The 7,438-nt window shown below is 39.0% G+C and overlaps 1 long non-coding RNA gene across 1 annotated transcript in view; it reads right to left on the bottom strand.

Annotated features, from left to right (window-relative positions):
* Positions 1-6,614, bottom strand: part of LOC109311910 — a 24,626-nt gene extending 18,012 nt beyond the window's left edge. The window contains exon 1 of the long non-coding RNA XR_002101656.1: positions 6,007-6,614. This is a non-coding gene — a long non-coding RNA (uncharacterized LOC109311910). The remainder of the gene's footprint in view (positions 1-6,006) is intronic.
* Positions 6,615-7,438: the final 824 nt, after the last annotated feature.

Raw genomic sequence — 7,438 nt, 5'->3', positions numbered from 1 at the left:
GCTGCTTGGGGACAAGGCACCCGCGCCGCGGCCTCCAGCTCGCTGCTGCTGCCCCGCGGAGGGCGAGGGACGGGTCGGGGATCTGCAGGGGACGGAGACTGAGGGGACAGGGCTCCGCTCATCTCGGTGGTGGCCGGTGACACGAGGAGCGCGGGGCTCCAGGGGCAGCAAGGGCCGTTGAGGCTGGGTGTTAGGAAGAGCTCTCAGGCAGCGAAGCGCTGGACAGGCTCCGCAGGGCGGTGCTGGGCTCTCCGTCCCTGGAGGTCTTTACTTCCCGGGTAGACAAAGCCCTGCCTGGGCTGATGTAGCTGAGGATGGTCCTGCTCTGAGCGGGGGGCTGGACTAGGTGCCCTCCTGAGGTCCCCTCCAACCCCAACTTTCTATGGGTCCTTGACTGGTAACAGGGGGATGCTTGTGCAGGCCGCAGAGAGATCTCGGAAACTCCCCAGCTCCAGGAGACTGTCCTTCCCTCTTCCCACCTTTAAACCTCCTTCTCCCAGAACTGAGCTGAACTTCAGCTTTCAGGGTTCAAAACCATATTTTAAAAAAGCAAGCCCTTTTCCCTCTGCAAAAGTCTTTCCAGGTCTAAAAAGGTAGGTGTGATTAGCTATTCCCCCTTCCCCTCCCTCCAGTTGCATGTAACTAGGGTGAAATGCAGACCCCTGTAAATAGCCCTTATCTCCTGCTGCTGCTCTTTGGTTTGTATAGAATGGCTCATCTAATGTCTAATCCACCCCGTGCCTGTCCTGCTACTACTCCCAGCCACCCTAGCTTTGTCTTTTTTCAGCCTCCCGCTTGATGGGCTCCATGATACAGATGGGGTTTTTGTGGCATTTCCTGTGAAAGAGGCTTTGACGCTGAATTTTAAATATGTCAGTGTGGCCAAGAGCTCACAAACACACACACACACACAAAGCTTACAGGAGTCTGTCCTGATCTCCAATACTAAGGAGGTATTCAACAGAAACAGAAAGTAACATGAGGATAAAATCAAAGTTAACATCAGTTCTAGGTGCTGGGGCTCTTCTTTTCTTTCTCTCCCCCCCCCTTTTGTTTTGTTTTTGTTTTTTGTTCCTGTTTGGAAAATGCCTGGCATGTTCTGGATGGTACCAGAAATCTGAACCCATGAACCTGAAGGCTGCTATTTTTCATTATCTTATTTGGGTCTCTAAAATCTAAAAGTTTTAAAACTTACTTGGGTCTGTCTCAGGATTTCTATTCACCTGGAGCTTGCAGAATTCAGAACCATTGCTGTGGAACTAAGATGGAATTTGATGGGTTTTGCAAGTAATTACAGGGGAAAATAGATGGATGAATTAAGCTCTGAAAAGTTTCAAGTATTCCTATGGGCAAAATGCAAGGTTCCTATCCCAGATATTAGAAGCTTATAATGGAAATAAGAAGAGGTGATGTATCTTCTTTCCCAGCTGTGTAGAGCTTGTTACCTGCCAGTAATGTTCTGAATATCTTCTTTGTGTGCTTCAAAATGGCAACAACAACAGGTTATTATGCTATACTATCAATATAGCACCATTGTTCTGTTTGGCAAACACCAAGCTGTAGAACCAGAACGAGGAGTCTAAAACATTAAAGGTATTTGAACTGACCTTGACAGCTTTTCTAACAGCACGCCACAAAAATCAATGCAAGAGGTAATTAATCAACCATTGCCTACCCCCCCACCATTGTTTGCATTTTCCTTTGTGCTGCTTCAAAGGCATATTTTAATTTGGGCAGTTAATATAAACTCTCTATCCTTTAGCAAAACTAAATTCCAGAGGAGCTGGAATTTAGTTTTGCTGAAACTCCTGCAAAGGGATTTCAATATGAGAGTAGTGGTGGGGTGGAGAGAAACTTCAGAAGAAAGAATAAATGTAGGCAACCCTACTTTGCTTGTCCTAATATTTATCCCTATGGGAGTATTCAAGGAGAGTGAACAGGACAAAAGAAAAATAAAGTTTGGTTGGAGTTTTGGGGGTCACTAAGAAAAATTTAATCTGGAAGCTTTACTTGATGTTGGGTCTCTGATTTTAGAGAGGGTAGGTGTGCATGCATGTGCCCACACATAAAGGTGGGATTAGTAGCACTTTTTTTTGTTCTCAGTATAGTTTTAGCAAGGAGTAGAACATAACAAGCAGTCAGGATTGGCTTCCTTTATCTGTCCCCTCAATGTAAGTCAAGTTGTCCCTTGTCGTTTAACCAAATGATGAAGGTTGTAAACAATAGTGTAATGTTTGTCACTAGGGATTCAAAGTGTCACATGAAATGTTAAATTGTAACCCTGAACGACTAATTTCATTATGGCCTTTAATGAATAATACAACTTTGTTGCATATTTTAGACTGACTCTAATGGAACAAGTGCAGCACCTTCAAATAATTCTGCAGTGAATTCCACTTCATTGCCAGCCATCACAAATTCACTGAACAATAATACCACTACCCCAGGACATGGAAATTGCCTTCATTCAACCACAAGTCTCCTCATCATCTCAATTTCTCTTCTGCACCTCTGCTGTTGAAAGACTCTGGCTGGAAAACAGTGACTACTCCCCACCCAAGTCCCTGAATCATTGGTGATGGCTACAGATCTTCAAAGCCTGCATGAAAACATCAAATTTGACTTGGTTCTATTCCCTGCATTAAATCAGTATCCATCTGATCTAGAGAGTTGTGCAAATGTTCCAACACTGACTGATGTGAAAAGGATATGACCATCTTCAGCAAGAGGAAAAATGATGAGCTCCAGAGCATAGCCAGCTGGAATCTGTATACAAGATGGAAGCAAAGAGATGATGCTTCCACTCCCTGATCTTTTAAAAATGAGAAGATATGAAAATGCCATGTAGTAGGTGTGGGTGACAGATTCAGCCAAATTTAAAAAACCCGCAACTTCAGAGAACTTTGTAATTTTGAATTTTAAATACAAAAGTTGCCAAGCTCACAGAACCACTAAAGAATAAAAACAGCATACATGATCCTGTTCACTTATCTACAGTAGTAAGGAAGATATTCGAGAGAAACAGAAAAATATTAATAAACCCAACAAGGAATCCTTTTAGTTTGGCTTGTATGCATTTGCCATGAGGATAAAAGAATTGCAAATGTTGTAAAACAATTTCCTCTCTTTAAATTCCAGCAATCTTAATTGAATGCCTATATAGTCAGGAATAGTTTAAAAGTACTTAGAAATCATTTGGGGGGTGGTGTTTTTGTTTTGTTTAGTTTTTTGGGTTTTTTTTGTAAGAGTTGAATTATTAACTACAGGGAGGTAGCAAGTCCCAGGAGGAGGATGAATTGGGGCTGTGGAGAAGTTACCAGGAGCATTTTGTTAATGTGACTCCCATACAATAGTCTTGGGAGAAGCATTCCCTTTAAATTCTATGAATGTTTTCATTCCTCCCTTGGCTCCCTTCTCTTTCTGTCTCCTGCTCCCCTTCCCTATAACTTTTTTCCCCTAGAACCAGCTTTTAATGCTGAAATATCTGTGGGATCTTTGAGTAATTTTAAATGCTGCTTTCTGGCACAAACTGAAAACTATTTTTGTTTTCAAGACTTAACTATTGTGATTTTAAAGTAAAAGGCTAGCTAATATTTGGGAGGATGGGAGGAAGAAGCTTTAAAAGCCAAAAATACAAAACAGTATAATTGGGTGTGCTTTGGAAACTTGAAGACTGGAATCTAATTGAATCATTCAGTTCTAAAAAAATTTATATTTCTTCTGTAAATACATTTTTTTAATGTTATGAATCCAAAGTGATACTTTCACAACTTGTTTCTGTATTATCACATCTTTTGGATAAGAGTGCCATAATCAAACTAAAGTAAGCTTAATTGAGGGAGGAAAAAACAAACTACATTGATGCTAAAATCTGTTAAAAGCAAGTCAATAGTGTAAATGTGATCACATAATTATTCATATTGCCCACAATGCAGCTTATCAGCCCTTTACGAGCCTTCATTACTTCCAAACAATGAACATCTTACTTGACAGTTACCTTGACTATGGACCCAGACATGCAAACAGTAGTGGCAAAATAGTGTAAATTACTGTCATTGAGTGTGTATGGACATCTCCTTATGCCTATATTTTGTATCAGTTCACTGTAATGATTGTATTTTTGTGTCTGTAATTATGCTTTGATTAAGTATTGGACATGAATTGTAAATAAAAGGAGCAGGGACTGCACTTCAGCTGCACTTCCAGAAAATTCTTCTGAAAAACCTTGTAACTCACCTGCACAATATAAATAAACTGGCCGAGCAAGACAGTATATGTGATTAAAAACTTCAAAGGTCTAGACATGTAGTGTTATTATTTTTATTTCTTCCACCAACCCTCACTCCCTCCCCCTTTGAATCCAGTATAATTTGAATCCTGTTTTAAAAATATTAGCGAACTAGATCTTTAATGCTACTGCATAGAGTGATTACCTATAGATTTTATCTAATAATTTTAATTCCTCCTTTCTAAAGCTTTTCTCTACTGACTTCACAGTTTTGTGTATTGTGATTACATTACCTCCAACATCTAAACTTAGAATCATAGAAAGCCACAGACCTGTTTATTTTAATATGAGGTTTCTTGATTCTGTTTATTTAGGCACCACAACAAAGCTTTCTACTGATATTAGTAAGGGGTTTATTTAGACATTAAACTCAATAATATTATAACAAGGTTTGATGCTTTTACAGTGAAGTATGTGTGAAATATTCCAAAAGCTAGAGGTCACTATGGTTTTAAAAAACAGAAATAATTATTTTAGCAAATTCTAAAGTGGCCCATTCTTTGTTTTCAGAGTGTGTGAGATTTAATTATCATTACACTTCCCTCCCACCCTTTATTCACGAAGAAAGGTTTTTTGTTTGGTTTTTTTCCTTCCTCCTTTTGGGGAAAAAGAACTAGCTGATAAGATGTGATATAATAGTCCACATTTCTGAGAAAGTAATAGCTACTGATAGTCCTTTGTGTTGAGTTCTTACTTTCTCAGTACACTGAGTATGCTAAAAAGCAATCAAAACTTACTGTTTGTACGTATCATGAATGTGTTCTTCCTCACCTCTGTTTCTCCCTGTGAGCTCTAGAGGAAAATATGAAGGTAGAATACATCACTCTTTAGTAGAAGCATCTCTTCTTGGAAATACTTTTTCTTTAAACATAGTGCTTGTATGAAAATAGTGGCAATAGTTAGGTTGAAACAACAGACCCCCATTGAATGTGAGGACTTGAACTTTAAGCACTTGCTTTGATCCGTAGATGTCCTGTTCTTAGCCATAAAATAGCTGGTGGCTAGGTTTTGCTTTAATAGCTTTAAGCACATTTAAAGCTGTCTTGAGTTTTATCAGACGGATCCAATGATTTAGAAAAACGATCTGGTAACTTATACTCCATTCCTGTAATGCCTGGAAAAAGAACAAGATGTCTTTATTTAAAAAGGAAGGGAAGTAAGGGGACTTACACATTTAATATCCATTTCAGTTTTATTAAAAGGACTATAGCAGTTCTAATTCCACTTATGCTACTTGATTTCACAAAACTACCCTACTGGAGGGTGTCTGGATAGCGTATCTTGGGCCCTTTCCAACAATTCTGCTTCTGTCATAGGTCCTGCTTAAAGTAATCATTAAAGTTAAGTAGCCTTGAAAAAACACACACAGTTTATGTGCAGGCTAGTGTTCCTTCCTCTGAGGACAGTGTATTTAGAAAACAAACTGCTATTCAGGGTATAGTTTTTAACTGTGTATTAGAAGCTTCAGGGACTTTGAATGAACAAGTCCCCATTTAATGTAGGCAGAGTGCTCTAGCACAGAGCTGGCACTGCTGGTATCAGTGGGATTTTTTGCAACCATTTTCTAAGATCAGGATTGGGACAACTGTCCTGGGCAAGGTAAAAGTTAGTAGTGGCTTAATTTACTTTCAATGAGCCTTTCTGAGTGCAAAGAAAGGTGTTTTGCATAGCATTGTCATGTGGAGCAAAGCAGAGCCCTTTCCTGCCTCGAGGGAAACACCTAATAAAGAGCTGTTTTCAAACTCGTTTGAAAATATTTTGAACAAGTTTCCCCAGCTTTAATTCCAATCCCTCAGTGCAGTGAGTGAGCAATCTAGCCATGGTATGGCTAATTTATGCTGTTTCAAGTGAGTTGCCCCTACTTGTGCGTTTTGTTCTATTGACTTCAATGGGAGCTATTCATGTGAACCAGTGGTTGCAGGATTGGGCTTTTTATTTGTAGTGCATTTTTCAAAGTCAGCTTTTCCCTTGGTTCAGGTTACACAAGGTTCTATAGTAAAGCTTACAATGGAACTTTTGTATCAAAGAGTTACAGTACATATATAAACATGCATAAATTTTGGTGTGGTTTGTTTTTTGCCTGCATTTGGTCTTCCTAAGGCTTTGATTTCCTTATATGATTGCAATGATTTAGGTAACAGACTTGATCATTCAGTAGCCTTATTGTAATACTAACAATCACAAATGTTTCTTCTTCTTACATTAAAGATAACTTTGAAATAGGATCTGCCTGCTCTGTTTGTTAGCTGTACAGAGCTCTGTGTTATACCAGTCAACATGGCATGTCATAAACTATGTAAGTCTACTATTACCTAACAGAATAAAGGGTGCAGTTATTTTAAGTCCATCATTTTGCCTGCAGGAGTTTAAAGAGCAGTGCTAGGCTTACTGAAATGTGTTGGAAGCTCTATTGTTTTCTCCATTATGCTGTAGCTTTGGGAAGGTAACTTGATGCTACATTCAGTTATCAGCCTTTGGTTAGCCAAGTGAAGCCCTTAGCTTCCTGCTCATGAATGCATAATTGGTCTGGCTTAGTCTTCCTCAAAAGGTTCCTAATGAACAACCTGGAGTTGCAAAAGAAAAATTAACAGATTTTATATAATTTACTAAAATCCTATTATAATAAAAGAAACAGCCATTCCATTCAATTATTTCTGAGTCTAGTTATAATCCCCGCAACATTTATGCAGTAAACAGATGCATAATTTTCTAACTTTTCAAAAGTCATCTGATCTATTTTCTCTCTGCTTTCTGCTTAGCAGGCACTGAATTCTAACCACTGATGCAAATATACTATAAAAATTAACGAGGCAGCAGGATTAAATCATGGTTGCTTTGTTTTGCTGTGTGCACTGACTGTTCACATTCCACTGAAATCTCTGTTGAATGACCTAGTGTGAAAGCAATTCCCTGTGTGGCACAAATTATTACACGGGACAATGTTTTTGTAAAGCAATCACTTTCCTTTCCTTTAGAAAACCATTCCTGAACACAGTTGCTAGGATTCAGCTCTTTTGCCAGACTTGCTTACAGAGTATAATCTAGACTTGAGGTTTATGTCGCTAACCTCAAAACATGGGTTTTAAATGATACAATTCCCATCTTTTTTATATCCTTGGTTTTACATTAAAAGACAGATTTTGGGGGGGT

The sequence above is a fragment of the Crocodylus porosus genome, unplaced genomic scaffold, assembly GCF_001723895.1.
Source record: "Crocodylus porosus isolate Cpor-Errol unplaced genomic scaffold, CroPor_comp1, whole genome shotgun sequence".
Taxonomy (NCBI): domain Eukaryota; kingdom Metazoa; phylum Chordata; order Crocodylia; family Crocodylidae; genus Crocodylus; species Crocodylus porosus.
The sequence above is the reverse complement of the archived record's forward strand: the minus strand, read 5'-3'. Positions and strand labels throughout refer to the sequence as shown.